General features: G+C 44.0%; 1 protein-coding gene across 1 annotated transcript in view; it reads left to right on the top strand.

Annotated features, from left to right (window-relative positions):
* LOC122802414 (zinc finger CCCH domain-containing protein 13-like) overlaps window positions 1–16,275 on the top strand; it is a 1,157,483-nt gene that overhangs the window by 72,850 nt on the left and 1,068,358 nt on the right. The window contains exon 3 of the mRNA XM_044072036.1: window positions 8,471–8,560. The gene's annotated coding sequence lies outside the window, so the exon portion shown is untranslated. The remainder of the gene's footprint in view (window positions 1–8,470; window positions 8,561–16,275) is intronic.

The raw sequence follows: 16,275 nt of genomic DNA, 5'->3' as shown, positions 1-16,275 counted from the left end.
CTGCAAGTCTTAGCTGGGATGCTATCATAGCTTTACTTTATGGATGTTCTTCGTGTTTCACTGTTGCAGTCATTACCTTTGGGTAATCTGCTGGCAGGTTGCCCTCAGTCGGCCTGAATTCCAAAGTCTTGGGTCCTGCGTCGGTTGCTGTCTCCACTTCCATGACATCAGGGGTATAAAACAAGCAGCCAATGCCATTTTCTTTAGTCTTTCTTGCCGCGCAGTGCCCGAAGCAGAAGCATTTCGCAAGTGCCGGTCGGCCGACTCCTGAAATATTCGAGTTTGAGTTGAACCGAAGTTTTCACTAAAGCCAAGTACCCCATTGGGGAAACTTTTTTCTTGCTACATACTGATGTCAGAAAAAGTTAATTGTATTACTTGTGGGAAGCAAATACCTCATAAGGATTTCCATTTATACTGTATTCCTTGCCTAGGCCCTGATCACAGCGTGCCTGGCTGTTAGTTTTGTGCTAGATTTAACCAACGCACTATTAAGCGTCTGTATAGTTTTGCCTCAAAGTCTTTTGGAAACAGATTTAACTACCCAGAAATGTCGTCAGATAGCAATCAGACTACTGGAGTACATAAAAAAAACGCAAAGAAAAGGACAGAGATTGACAGTCGAGGTCCAAAACTGACGATGAATCTTCTCCTAAGCCAGTCGCCAGTCGCCAGTTCGCTGGTACTCAGTGACGTGCTTCTGCAACCCCTGATACCCGCTACTTTCGAGTCGCAGGCCCCTACCGACACCCATGTGGAGTCCGGCATGCCGCGAGTTACTCAAAGTATTGGACCCGCGGATGTATCTCCCTTGGATGGGTCCGGAGCCGCTGAGCAGGCACCAGCTTCTGAGGGTGGTTTCAGGCCACAACATTTTTATATCAAACCGACGACAGCTGCAAAACCAAAGACAAAAGCAATTTCTAAAACTAAAAAAAAATGACGCATGAGCCACGTGCGCAGACCTCTATGCCTAAAAAACAAATGATCACAATGGCTGAAGACCTTATTACCTTGATCATGGATTCCCATCCCACTCCAGATAAGAGGCCTAGGCAAGACACTGATTATGAATCTTCAGATCAGGTTTCTATTTTTTCTGATTCCTCTTCTGATCAGGAACTAGCTGTACCTCCCTATGAGGATTCTGATGCAGAGGAGTCTGTACCATCTGCATCACCTCCTGAGGATTATTCATTTGGAGAAACCTTGCATACTTTGAGGGGAGCATTTTCACTGGGAGAGTCAAGATTTCTCAGACTCAAAAAAAGAGGCTCAGGGATTTCCTTCTCCCTCAGCACAGGCCTTTAGCCATACCCCTGTTTTAGACATTGTGATGATGTGTTTTCGGAGTCAAGCTTGACCCCTGACTCCTTACCTCCGGCTCCTAGCAAGCCTGACAGATATTACAGGGCCCCTGACTCACATAAATTTTTATTTAGAAACCCTGCTGCTGATCCTGAAACCGTTTCACAGGGTCCAAAGGGAGTTAAGGCCTCAACAGCAAAAAATCCTACCCCCTCTGACAGAGATTTAAGGGCACTGGATAGATGGGGAAAAAAGGTTTATACATCTGCAACCTTGGCAATTAGAGCCTTAAACTGCCAGTTTCATATGCTCAAGTATCAACAACATGTTATGGGATTGCTGAAACAGAAAATGGTTGATTTCTGAATGTGCAGAAAATAAAGAATTGTAGGAATTATTGGATGCAGCTGAACGGGTTGGAAAGCATACAAAGCATACTTTGCAATGTGGTTTTGATTCTTTAGAGGCGTCCTGCAGGGCCGCAATTACTGGATCTGTGATTAGGAGGTATGCCTGGCTAAAGGAACAAAATTTGCCTGATCATGTTAAAGCTAAATTACTAGATGCACCTTTACAGCATGATACTGTGTTTGGTATTAAGGCAGAAGAGGTTTTAAAGAAAATGGAAGACAAAGCTAAGTCTATGCAAACTGTAAAAGACTTCTTACAAGTGCAGCCACCAAGATTCAGTAGACACTGGGCTACAAAAAATTGGTCCTTTCCTGTGTCAGACAGAGCTCAAATGGGCAAATCCACACACCCTAAGGGTTCCAGATACCAGGCACAAGATTCAAACAGGTCAAAGCAATGGGGCGCTTCTACCTCCAAATCTGGAGGAGATAAAGCGCAAACCTACAGAAAACCATCCCAGTGACTTCCCTCTGCCTTCACCAAGCACTTATCTTTTGGCAGCACCCTTAGGGGGGAAATTGGCAGTTAATAACCCAGGACAAGTGGGTGCTAAACATAGTATCACAGGGTTACAGATTCCATTTCCATACTCTGCCAATGGCAAACGGTTGGCCAGATCTGCCAAAAAATCAATGGGCAGAGAGACAGAAACAGGTTACGTCCCTCATGGATATGGTGGCCATTCGGCCAGTACCAGAACAGGAAAAAGGGCAAGGTTTTTACTCGACTGTTCTTGGTACCCAGAAAGGACAAGGCCTGGTGGCCAATACTGGATTTATTGATTTTGAACACATACCTGGACATTCCAAAATTCAAAATGCTGACTTTGCAGCCCATGCTGGGCAAGAATGCTTAGCTGGTGACATTAGACCTAAAAGAGGTATACCTGCATGTCCCAATAAGGCAATCGTGCAGAAGATACCTCAGATTCAAGGCTGGCTTAATGCATTACCAATTCTCTGCATTGCCCTTTGGCTTATCTACTGCCCCCAGCATTTTGCAGACAAAGACGTATTCAAATATATCCTTACTTGGACGACTTGTCTCATTCAACCAGAGAACAAGGACATTTTTTTCAACACCTGGCGTTTGTGAAAAGGCTTCTAACATGCCTAGGGTACACAATAAACTAAAAGAAATCACAACTGGTACCCTCTCAAAAGATAACATTCCTGGGTGCAAACTTGAATACAACTGCTCAGATGGCTTACCTCACACCAGACAAGCAAAGGCAACTGACTACTTACTTCAAACTGATGGCAACAAAAACCCAGTTATCTGCAAGAGAAATTCTGCAGGCTTTGGGCTTCATGGCATCCTGCATCCTACTGATTCCATATGCAAGACTGCATATGAGGAAACTTCAATGGTACCTAAAAAGTTTATGGAGTCAACATTGTCACAGTCTGGAAACAATGATTCCTCATTCCCTGCCTACAACAGGAGTTTCTATGGTGGGCAAAGGCATGTCACCAAAACATGGGACGGGCCTTCACTCTACCCCCTGCCAGCCAAACCTTAACAGACGCATCCGATTATGCCTGTTGTCCCCACATGGCGGGAAGATGCATTCAGGGCATACGGACCCCAAAACAAATGCATCTACATGTCAACCAAAATGCGATGCTAGCTGTTCAAAATGCCCTGACAGCCTTCAAGGACTTACTTCATCCAGGACAACTACTGATAAAAACGGACAACACCACAGTCATGTGGTATATAAACAAGCAGGGGGGCACGCGCTCCTACCCCCTTTGCAGATTAGCCATGGCACTGTGGGACACAGCTTTGACTTGCCAAATACATCTTCAAGCTCAATTCCTGCCAAGAAAGCAAAATACTCTGGCAGCCGATTTAAGCAGAAACCTTATGGATCCTCACGAGTGGAAACTAGATCCACAAGTCTTCAGCATGATCACAAAGAAACAGGGGAGCCCAGACATAGATCTATTTGCCTCCCGTCAAAATTATCAATTGAAAAAATTCTGCACAAGGAGTTATCACAGACGAGCATGGAAAGTGGACGCCATATCTTTCAGTTGGAAAAACAGTTTACACCTTTCCTCCATTGACTCTTCTTCCCAAGGTTCTCCTAAAAGTCAGCAAGAGAAACCAAAGATGATGATACTTATTGCCCCGGACTGACTCAATCCTAAGGAACTTGTCTCGATACCCAGCTTGGACCTTACTTCAAAGACCTCAACTACTGTCCCAGCAAAACAATCAGATCCTGCACAATCAACTCCAGACACTGAACCTGGCAGCATGGCTGATCATGTAGTTATACAAACAATGCCTCTTAGTACAGCTGTGATGGATGTAATTTTGGAAACCAGAAGGCCTAGTACTAGAAAATCTTATGCTGATAAATGGAATACTTGACTGAGATGCTTGACAAAGGCCTATCTTTCTCATCAATTAAAATCCATGCCTCTGCCATTTCGGCTCATTACAATACAGAGCCACCAATCTTTTCTCATCCTTTACTAAAGCAGTATCTTAGAGGTCCCAAAAAATTAAGGCCTCCTAGAAGATCACCAATACCTGCATGGGACCTCAATTATGTGTTGGAAAAGCTCACCCTGTCTCCATTTGAACCAGTCTCCATTTGAACCAGCTGCTACAGCTGATATAAAGTTCTTATCGTGGAAAACAGCTCTGCTACTAGCAATTACTTCAGCAAGAAGAGTCTCAGAGTTACAGGTCCTCATGGCTGTCGAGCCTTTTTGTCATATTTACCCAGACAGGGTGTTTCTGAGGACAAATCCAACATTTATGCCTAAGGTAGTTTCCAGTGTGGCTCTTAACCAAACTTATTCATCTGCCAAGTTTTATCCAAATCCGCCGAACAAGGGGGAGAGAATTCTGCATTCCTTAGACGTACACAGTCAGCTAAGATTCTACTTGAGCAGGACTAAAGCTCTAAGAAAAACTGAGCAATTACTAGTGACATATGCTGCAGGATCAGAAGGAAAGGCTAATTCAAAGCAGACTATTTCAAAGTGGATAAGCCACTGCATTTGTTTCTGCTACTTACACCATGGTAAACCTGTGCCCAAGGGCATTAGGTCTCATTCCACCAAAGCTGCAGCTACTTCAGCAGCCTTTCTCAGAGGAGTACCAACCAAAGACATTCTAGAAGCTGCTACTTGGGAGTTCTGTTCACACCTTTACAAAGCATTATAATTTGCCTGTCTACTCTTAAGTCCAGGGCAGGCTTTGCCACTGCAGTTCTGCAGGGCCTTACAGCCACACCTAATGCTGTTTAGCTCCAGCCTCCCAACCATAGCTTTGGGATTCTACCCAAATGTAATGACTGCAACAGTGAAACACGAAGAACATAGTACAGTTGTGTACATTTACTATAAATGTTAGATTGTATTCACTGTTGCAGTCCAGGATACCCGCCCACCATCCCCCTTTCATTCTGGAGTTTATTTTTCCTTCTCTATCTTTTACAACCTATGTGGTGTATTTGCTTGTAGATGAAGGTAAAGTTTATATTGATGCATGTATATATATTTTTGCTACCTTTTTGGGGGCACCTGACATCTGGGGCAAGAAAAACTAAAGAAAATGGCGTTGGCTGCTTGTTTTATACCCCTGACGACCTGACGTCATGGAAGAGGAGACTGCAACCGATGCAGGACCCAAGACTTTGGAATTCAGGCTGATTGGGGGCAACCTGCCAGCAGATTACCCAAATGTAATGACTGCAACAGTGAATGCACTCGAACATCTACATTTATGGTAAGTGTACACAACTGTACTTTTAGAACTTTCAGTATATTTGGATCTACACAGTTTCGAGGAGGCTCCTGTCATCTTCAGATGTTGGAATATACAATCTTGCCATACACTACTTTTTATATATCATTTGATATAGATACAAAGCAGTTATCTTTATTTCATCTGCAACTGATCCAACACTTCTAGGGTTAGTCAGTTAAACTGGACCAGCAAGCTGATTTTTGACTTGAACTTTATTCCTAAATGCCAGAGCCACTTTTTGGTATTTGCTTTATTCTTTTGACATTCCATCTAAAGTCTTGTTCTCATTATTTTATTGGCCCGTCATCAGTTGCCAGATATTTATGCACTAATCTCTTGTTCCATTTTCTTTGTTCTGCATTTCTCACTCAGTTTGATTATTTTCTTGATACTTTGGTTTTCCAACTGTAAATGTTGCTTTCACTCATTTGTTAAAGCCGTATGCCATTCTTATATCCTCTTTAAAGGTTGGGATGACATACAGTTGCATTTTCAGTTGCTTATCCAATGTGCTATTTAGTTTACATCATTCACAAATGAGGTGAGATGTTTGACAGGCTTAAGTCCAGTTGTATTTATAGCATAGTCCTTTAATTAAGCAGTTTAATGGACTGAAGACACAGCAAAACAGTAATGAAGCTGAAGAATCGCCCTGTAATATCCCTCAGTGGATTGCTGGTCCTTAGTCATTGTTTGGTTTAAAGTGGTTCTGCATATTAATTACTGTATAATTTATCAATATGTGATAAATCTTGTGGCTCTCTATTTTATAATCAAGGAATATGGAATGCAGACAGTGCATTTATTTACATAAATTTAAATGCCCCATTTAGGCATAGTAGAAAAACTAAATAAAATGGGAATACACCGCTCTGTTACCAGCTGGATTGCCCCCTGGCTAACAGATAGACACAGAAAATTAAAATAGAGGAAGTTACCTCTATAAAGAGACCAGTCACCAGTGGAATCCCCCAAGGTTCTGTTGCTTCAGTCTCTCCTATTTGGCATCTTCCTCTCTGAAGAGCCAATAAAAAAGGGCTCTGGCTGACTAAGTTTGCATATGACTGCAAGCTAGGAGCAGTCAGTGAATCCCCAAATTATTGGCCATCCTACAGGAAGATTTGTCCCAAATAACTAACTAGTGTCAAAATCATGGACTGAAACTAAATTAGAAAATGCATTATTGTAACCTTTTGGAAGTTCTCTACCCCATGGAACTACCATATTAACAATGCTCCCCTAAGAGTTGACCCAATTTTTCAGGTTGTGGCTGGACCTAGGGATGTCATTGTCCCCCTTTACTTGGCCCTCATTAGGCCAGTCATTTAATATAATGCCCACTTTGGCATGTATCTGCTCAGACACATGAAACAACAGAAACTCCCACTGAGATAACTTATTAAAAGGATACAAGGCATAAGCAACATGTCCTAAATGGAATTACTCCGAGCCCTGTCACTATACTGTGTATCCTACAGACTGCTGACAGGTGATCTGTATCTACCACACAAGGCATCATCTGACCCAATACTGATGGAATTACTGCACATCAGCAGGTCAAGTGGCCTTAAAAATGCTTTGTCTAGGGGTCTAAACCTCTTCTGCAACATCAGCAGAATGGTTTAGAGGGACAAGTATATGTTGGAGAGGATACCTGCTGCTCTGGAACAGACTCCACATCCACGTAAAACAAAGCTCATCCCCATCCATATTCAGATGCAACTTGGCTCTATGGATGGGAAGCAGAAAATTTACCCCAACCTCCCCCTGTACTACTAATGGACAAATGCAGCTCCTAAGTGCTTTAGCCCATGTATAGGTCACCTTGTATCATCTGTGGTATGATCTCAGTTATCCTTACTAAGGAAAATATATGATTATCAACCATGAGTTGGGTAAGGCCAGTCAATACCAGCTGGGATAGGTTACTTCAAGCACCAGAAGGGAAATTGGCCAGCTGTGAACCTATTTAGTACATTTTATACGTATGTGTGTATACGTATGTATATATAAATAAATAACATATGTTTTTTATTGTGTTTTGTGTACTGATCCTATGAGTTATGTTTCATTAGTTTTAAATATTGGGAAATGGAGGTCAAAAAGCAGGAAAATAACTTTTTTCAAGTGAGGACTGCACCTCTTAACTGCGTATATATTAACTTTCTGGTCATGCTACTGTAGAAGAAAATGAAGAGAAAAAACACTGCAGTGCACCACTGTCTCCCTCTCTCTACAGAAGTCCATTCAATGACAGATTCTGTATGTAGACACGCACATACATACATGAATAAAAACATGCTTAAATAAGCACAGTTTGTGTTCCTTTTCACTGTTTGGATGTGAGGCTGGGTTCTGAAAACTGAAGTATTCTGCTGGTGTTACAACAAACAGATACATACCATCAAAGCTTAGTTGTTAATAATTGCAGTGTTAAGAGTTTTTTGGAATCCCATTCTTATCCCTCCCTCACAGTTAACAGGTCTGTTAAAACGAACAAAAATGAAAATCTGAAGTGTCCTGGAGAGGTGGTTGAGATTATTTTACTAGTTATTTGTCCTACTTTTCATTATAAAGAATGTGTAGGAACATTTTTGTGAATCTCGGTCTAGGTTGCAGTTTTGTTTACTAGATTGCCTTTTCAGGATACTGTCTCTTGCATGCCTGTAAATTTACCTGGTGATATTTTCAAATCTAGTTTACTGTTTTAAACGTATAGTAAGCAAAAATAATGTTTATAATTTCAAAGAAAATGTTAAGCAGTAATGTGTATTTTGAATAAGTTCCTTTAAGACGACTTGTAAAGTTTGAAGTGTGGTATAATTTTATCTATTTTCACTAGGCAGGTACTGCTTTTTAAAAAGTTGCATCTGATTTACTTTAACAGTTTGATTTGACATCTTTGGGTTGAAAACTGCTTAACTGATTTTGCTTCAGATGTGTGAAGTACGAATGTATTAAATAATAACCTAATTTTCAGCTGTTCTGGGGTTCCTCATCCAAGGAGGAAAGTGGTAGAACATCTGTAGAAGACCAAGTGGTCTGCATCAGAGTTTTTCTCCATATCAAGGTGAGCTGATTATATATTATAATTATCACGCTGGTTTTGTTTCCCATTTTAATACATTGTGTACAGTTAATTAACTGGAGACATAATTCTGAGGTCCAGTACTTATCAGAAGCTTTTTCGGAAGCTCTATTGCAGAAAATTGCTTCATTAATGCAAATGAAGTGAACATTTTTGTTTGGTTAGCTGAAATGGCACTTCTAATTTAGAAGAGAAAATTGCACTTTATTTTGAAAATGCAAAGCAGTTTCATGGTAAAGGTGTAAATAATGTAGAGTACATTTTCAGAATAGATGAAAACTATGAAGATGAGTAAAATTTTGCAGCATGCACTGACATTTGCTCTTTGTTTCCACCATCCTTGAGCATGGAAGACTGATTAATTTTTCTACCTTTTGGAGACTGGTTGAATATATTCTGTTATTTTCTAATCTGAAGGTGCTAAAAATAAAATTAGACACAGCAAACCGGATTTCAGTTCCCACATCCAGAGTAGCCATGGTTCATACTTTACATTTAGCATACAGCCCACTGTCCCGCTTCCACTTTTTAGAACACTGCCATAATAGCAAGGTCAGCTGTGCATCCAAGTTGCAGTTCTGCAAGTCTTCATGTATAGTAGCTTTAATTTCATACAGTTCTATTGTAGTTTTAAATGAGGTTTATGACGTCTGACTTTGCTTAACAAATTAGATGTTTTTTTCTTGGGCAGTTGACTAGTTTAAAGACCCCCCCCCCTCCAAAAATCCTGTCCTGCTGTTAGACTTTGAATAGTGTTTATAAAGGTAAGTTTGTCTTGTTCTTCAGTGAATGCACAATTTTGCAATTTTGTCTTTTCTGTCTCTGATGCCTGAAGTTTCAGCAGATTCTTCTGTTAAATATTTTCTAAAAGGAATCATGTAGTTTGTATTCCTTTAATATGCTGCACCCCTTGGGACTTAGATTTTTATGCTGAAAAACAGACTATAACACACACCCTTTGAAATTAGGTTTCTTGTTTCTTTGTTGCTATCCTGTAGACCTCATTTTGGTTGCACCAAGTCATTAGGTGGCAAACTTGCTTTTGATGCTATAAGATCAGAAGTCTGTCAGTTTCCTTCCCATGTCAGTTCCTTGAATTCATCATCTGAAGTAGTTTACATCATTTGATCTTCAACCGGTGGGTATTGGATCCGTAATGGATCTGAGCCAGCAACTTCACAAGCATCTGCTCCAAGCTCCTCCCCCTAGCCATAATACACCACCACTACCTTCCAACCCTCAGATCTCATTTGCCGTGGCTTCCAACGCATTGTGATTTTTGAGCTCCAGGTTGTGAGTAGGTTTTTTGAAGTATTTCTTAGTGTTCAGTATGTGTGCTGATAGTGTAGGTTTCCTCCCTTCTTCCCCCTCGTTGGTGCGTTGAATGTAGGTTCTTTTCTTTAGTTTTCAGGTAGTTTTGTAGTTAGACTTTCCCCTCCCTCCTCAGCCTTTGTGTGCTTATGGTTCTGTGTGTGTGTGTGGCGAGTGGAGTGTGTCTTCTAAAAATACCTTTTTTGTGTTTCTTGGGATTAGTATGGCTGATCTCCCCAAACAAGTTATTAAAAGATGCACTGAGTGTGGCCACAAACTGTCACCTGCTGACAGCCACACTCTGTGTTCTTTGTTTGGGTGCTGGCCATCTATCTACGGACTGCAATATTTGTTTGGGTTTTAACCTGCGAGCCCTTAAAGGTTGTAGGGCTAAGCTTATCATGAAGGGCCTGCTCCCTTTTATGGAGGTGGCCGCCTCCATTTTTGCTTCAGTCACAGCCGCGGATGTGACCGCCGCTTCTTCTACTCTCGCCTCTTCTTCTACTCCTGCCCTTGCTTCTCCTCCCTCCCAGGCTGGGACTCATCCTCCTGCCTCTAAGCCTGTGAAAGGAGAGTATAGAAAGGCAAAGAGAAGGAGGGACCGCATAGGATGGACAAGAGAAAGAGGTCCCTGGACCTTTCGGCTCCGACCGGGCCTCCCACCAAACTTCATTCTAGGCACCAACCTGACTCCCCTCTGCTCCAATCTTCTATATTTTGTCTGGAGCAGGAGAAGACCAGGCCACCTTTTAGAGCTTCGGTTCTTTGACTCAACCAGGTTGGAGTCCTTGGCTTCGTCGCGGTCTACCCACAGTCTCTCAGAAGCTGACATGGGTAAAATGATGCAGAGATTTATTCGCACACAAATTCAGATGGGAGTCTTGCCGGCCCCCTCTCACTCTGGAGGGGGGAGCTTGCTTCCCTTCTTTACACCTATATCTCCTTTTCTGATCCGACCACCGGTTTCGGAGTACATGGATCCAAGAGTTCCCCGAGTCAGGGGGTTGGTGCCAACAGTACCGGTTTCCTCGACGCTGGCAGTTGCCTGGAGCAAGTCGGATCTGACTATTTTGGATCTAAGTGGCTCTCGAAGCCAGAGCCTGGGTGTTGGCTCCGAGGGGGTGGAGCTTTTTCTGTAGGTGCCAATAGGCGCCAATCTTGTCGGGTCATGGCCACCTCCTTGGCACTCCATCTACTTCGGGCCCAGCTCAGATTCCCTTGTCAGATCTGGGGAGAGTGGTTCTCATAATGGTGTCCCAGGAAGCTCACTCTCCTTTGGCATTTGATGTCATGGAAAGGGGTCTCTCCAATGGATCGAGGCCTCTGACTTATGTCTTCAGACTCCGCCCCGACTCCCTCTGCTTTGTGTTTGACTCCAGTCATTTTACCACAGGGGCACACGTGCTTGAGGAGCCCCAGGCGGTTTACCTTGAGAAACAACAAGTAGTTTGCGAGCCCCCTCCGAAAAGCCCCATTGGAGAGGTCCCCCGCAAGCATACATGCAAGAGTAGGCACTTGTACTCCTCTGTGGAGTCGCTCAACGAGGACACTGATTTGGTTGATGGGGAAGGTTCCCCCAGATCACCTCCCGAGGATGTCTCCTTTGGAGACATAATGGAAATTTTGTGCCAGTGGGTAGGTTGGTCCACCCTTAAACCTTCCTCGGACGAATCGGTGTTCCTGGAGGCTTTTGGCATGGGCCAGTCTACTTTCTGGGTGTCCCTTCCCACGGAGCCATTAGTGGACTTGGTCCCCTCGCTGGCTTGAAAGGAACTGGACACTGTGGAACCAATCCCTAAATGCCTGGACAAAATATTGAGCTCTCCTGCAGACAGACCAGCTTGGAATAAAGGGTCCCCAGTAGATACTATGGTGGTAGCAGCCACCACCAAGAAGGAACTAGCCCAGGAGAGTTCCTCGGTCCATCCTCCTGACCGTGAGTCTAGGATGGTGGATCGTCTAGGGGAAGTGGATTTATGCGTCAGTGACCTTTTCTATCAGGGTGCTGAACTATCTGGCCCATGTTACTTGACTACAGCGCAACCTGGTTAAGGAACTGGCTGAGTCTCCCCAAAGTCCATGTCGCAGGAGGACAGGGCTACATTCTCTCCGAGGGTGGCTACCTTGACAGTGGTTTTAAAAACATCTAATAGACTCCTCTCACATGCGACCGAAGGAGCGGCTAGGGCAGCTGGGTCTGGCGTGTCCATGAGGCATAACGCCTGCTCAGATTGTGTCAGTTCACGGAACCCTTCAAGGCGTCTTTTGCGAATGCCCTGTATGACTGCTCTTCCCTCTTTGGTAAGACTGTCCGTGGTACCTTGGTCCAGAGTGAGAAAGATCGGAAGACACTGTCGATCATTGGAATCTGCTTCTCAAACCCTCAAAGATCGTTTTCCCGGAATCAGCAAGGGCAAAAGAAGATGTGGTTCCGGAAGTCTCAGTATTCCCGGGACACTCTGGGCCGTTTTTTCCCTAGAGGCAGGGGGGGACAGGACAGACGAGGAATTTTGGGTCTTGAGAACTGTTCTCGGACAGGCCCGCGCAGCAACCTTGAGGGGTTGCCCGACTGCTCTGGAGACAGTCGGGGGTCGCCTGTCATTGCATCTGGCGGCATGGGAGTCCGTGTCATCAGATCATTGGGTGCTTCAGATAATTTCCAGAGGCTTTTTAGTCCCGTTTGTGGTTCTCTCTACACCTTACAAACACCTCCCAGACTTGCCACCCGCGCAAAGGGAGGCAGCAGCACTAGAGGTTTCCAAGCTGCTAAAGAAACGAGCCATCAAACCCGTCCCCCCAGATCAGTCCGGATTGGGCATCTACTCCAGGTTCTTTTTGGTGCCAAAAAGGATGGGGACTTGAGGCCCATTCTGGACCTGTCTACTCTGAACCCGTCAGTTGCCAAAAAGAAGTTCTGGATGGTCGCCTTACAGTCCATCCTGCCGTACCTGCAAGAGAGCGACTGGATGTGCTCTTTCGGCCTCCAGAATGCCTACTATCACATAAAGATGCAAAGAAGCTCCAGGATGTTTCTCCGCTTCCGGCTAGGAGCCAATCATCATAATTTTCGAGCCCTACCCTTTGGTCTCCCCACAGCCCCCAGAGTGTTCACCAAAGTGATGGCCGTAGCAGTGGCTCACCTGAGGCTTCAGGGGATTCAGATCTACCCTTACCTGGACGATTGGCTCCTTACTGCTCCCACCAAGCATCTACTTTGTTGGACCAAAGACTATTTCCTATGTCTTGCACACTGTCTAGGGATTATAATCAACACAGCCAAATCTCTTCTGAACCCTGTCCAGATTATAGAATACATAGGAGCATGGATAGACATGTTACAGACAAAAGATTTCCTGACCTCGGAGAGAGTTCGAAATTTAAGGATGCATGTCACGTTTATTTACCGATCTCATCTTCCATCAGCAGAGTTGGTCTTAAGGGCCCTAGGCTCTATGGCAGCGAAGATAACTCTTCTACCATGTGCTTGCTTACATATGCGAGTACTACAGTGGACTCTAGCGGTGCAATGGTCTTTGTTGGGTCTTCCGTTGTCGCACCCGATACACATAAGCAAAGTCTGCAGGTCATCCCTTCTGTGGTGGATGCAGTCTTCAGAAATCTTGGGAGGACAACCTTTTGTTCCAGCTCCTGCCCAAGCCACAGTGACCATGGATGCTTCCCAGCTAGGGTGTGTGTGGGGGGGGATTTTTCGGGAAGGACAGTCCAAGGCATGTGGTCCCAGATCGAGACCAGTTTGCATATAAATGTTCTGGAGAAGAGGGTGGTCCTTTTAGAGTTGCAGGCCCTTCATGCCTTTCTACCTCTGGGAACCATTGCAATCCAGTCGGCCAACATGTCGTTGGTCAAGTATATCAACAAACAGGGAGGGACCAGATCTTAACCCATTTGTCTCGAGGCCATGAGAGTTTGGGAATGGGTAATCTCCAAGGGTTGTTTTGTGGTAGCAACACATATTCCGGGTAGGTCCAACATTCTGGCGAACAAACTGAGCCGGACTATTCTGATGCCTTATGAGTGGTCTCTGAATCCTTCAGTAGTGGAGGAGATATTTCTAGAGTGGGGTCGGCCTTGCTGCGATCTCTTCGCATCTCCTTCCAACGCGAAGTGCAGCAAGTTTTTCGCTCTGACCCCTTGCCGCATGAGTCCCCCAGAGATGCTCTAGTCCATGTTTGGCCTCCCGGTCTTCTTTATGCTTATCCCCCTGTACCCCCTTATTCCAAAGTTCCTACAGAAAGCTTGTCGACTGGGGAGCAAAGTGATCCTCATTGCCCCTTTTTGGCCTCGCCAAGTATGTTTTCCCTTCCTTTGGTCTCATCTAGCTCCTCCTTGGATCTTGGATCCCATTCAGGATCTCATTTTTAACCCCTTGAGGGTCCCTCGTCTGAATCTGGACAGTCTGATGCTCACTGCTTGGCTGCTCCAGTTCCCTTAATTGCTAGCACTCCCAGATTGTCTTCTTCGGTCCGGTCTATTCTGGTGGCAGCTCATAAGTCGTCCACCAGGAAGGTTTATTGCAGCAAATGGAAGCATTTTTCCATTTAGGCCTCTCAAAGGAGTTTAGATCCTTTCATGGCTCCCATTCTGGCTATCCTTGACTTTCTGGCAAATATTTTTCAACAAAGGGCTAGCTCGTCTGTGGCCAAGGTTCAACTAGCCGCCATTTCTCATTTTCACATTGTTGAGAACTCTGCTTCTTTGGCCTCTTCCAGATTGTGCAAAGCCTTTATCAATGGTACCTTCCTCTTAACATCCGCCGGTTAAAGGTCCCATCCCTCTGTGGGTTCTTACTATGGTACTACAAGCGTTGGTTGCCCCTCCATTTGAACCTGCAGCAACCGCAGATCTTAAGTTTTTGTCTTGGAAGACAGCCTTCCTAATCACGATCACCTTGGCTAGGAGGGTTTCAGAACTTCAGGCATTGTCTGTCAAGGTCCCATGCATGGTTTTCCATAAAGACAGGATTTCTCTTTGCACCAATCCTTCTTTTCTCCCAAAAGTAGCATCTCAGGTTAATAGCAATCAAACTATCAACTTACCTGTTTTCTTTCCAAATTTTACAAACAAAATTGAATACAAGTTGCATTTGTTGGATGTTCACAGACAGTTATGGTTCTATTTGCACAGAATCAAAACTTTTCGTAAATCTGACTAGTTGTTTGTGTCCTTTCTAAACCTCTTTTTTGGGTAAACCGATTTCCAAGGTGATCATTGCCAGGTGGATCTCTCTATATATCCTTCAGATCTACAAGGATAAAGGTTTGTCTCCTCCGGGTCAGGTTAGAGCTCACTCGACAAGGTCCATGGCTACTTCTGCTGCCTTTTGGTCGAGAGTATTTTTAGACTACATTTGTTCTGTGGTTACTTGGTCCTCATCTCATACCTTTTATTTCTCACTATAAATTGTATTGTCTTTTCTCGAAGGAGAGCATCCTTTTGTTCTCCGGTGCTCTGTAATGTCTTTCCATGAGGGCCACCCAGGTGTTTAGTAGCTGGGGACACTGTCCCACAGGTTGAAGATCAAGTTAAGTGAACTACTTCAGATAAAGAAGTTATGTACTCACCGTAATGTTCCATCTGAGTAGTTCTACTTCATTTGTCTTCAGCCGTCCTCCCGCCTTCCCCCTGGCCTTACCATATGAACAGCGTTCACAGCTGGCATTTTGTGTGTGTAAGGTGTTTTGGATCGGGTTGTTAGTGTAGGGTGCAGCAAACCCGATCTGAGGGTTGGAAGGTAGTGGTGGTGTTGTTATGGGTAGGGGAGGAGCTCGGAGCAGATGCTTGTGAAGTTGCTGGCTCGGATCCATTATGGGTCCGATACCCACAGGTTGAAGACAAATGAAGTAGAACTACCCAGATGGAACGTTATGGTGAGTACATAACTTCTTTTTTTCCTACAGACTTTGCAGAGTAACATGGGCGGTGGGGGTTCTTCTGTACTCCTAAGGTGCCATCCTTCACAAGAGATGTTAAACAGAAGTCCTGTCTGCCTGAGTTGATGGTAGCTTATGTGAATGTAAAAGACCCCAGAGTACTTGTTAAAAAAATAAAAAATAGGAATCTTTTGTTTTAACAATTCTTTACAGAAACAAAGTGCAGCAGTCATAAAAGATAAAACTGGTACATACTATAGATACTTGTGTCATTCACCTTTTTATCCCTCCACTCTTTTTTGCTAGTACTAGAACTTTACTGTAAATACTTGTATCATTCACCTTTTTAATCCCTCCACTCTTTTTTTGCTAGTACTAGAACTTTTCTTCAATACTTCATTTAAATCACACAAACTGTAACTAGAGTGGGGGGGGGGGCTGCTATCCTGGATGTGAGCTGTTAAGGGGAGCAATTGGCAGTTACTGATGGGATGC

Source organism: Protopterus annectens, chromosome 5.part0 (genome assembly GCF_019279795.1).
Source record: "Protopterus annectens isolate FY-2018-M chromosome 5.part0, PAN1.0, whole genome shotgun sequence".
NCBI classification, from domain to species: domain Eukaryota; kingdom Metazoa; phylum Chordata; order Ceratodontiformes; family Protopteridae; genus Protopterus; species Protopterus annectens.
The sequence above is the reverse complement of the archived record's forward strand: the minus strand, read 5'-3'. Positions and strand labels throughout refer to the sequence as shown.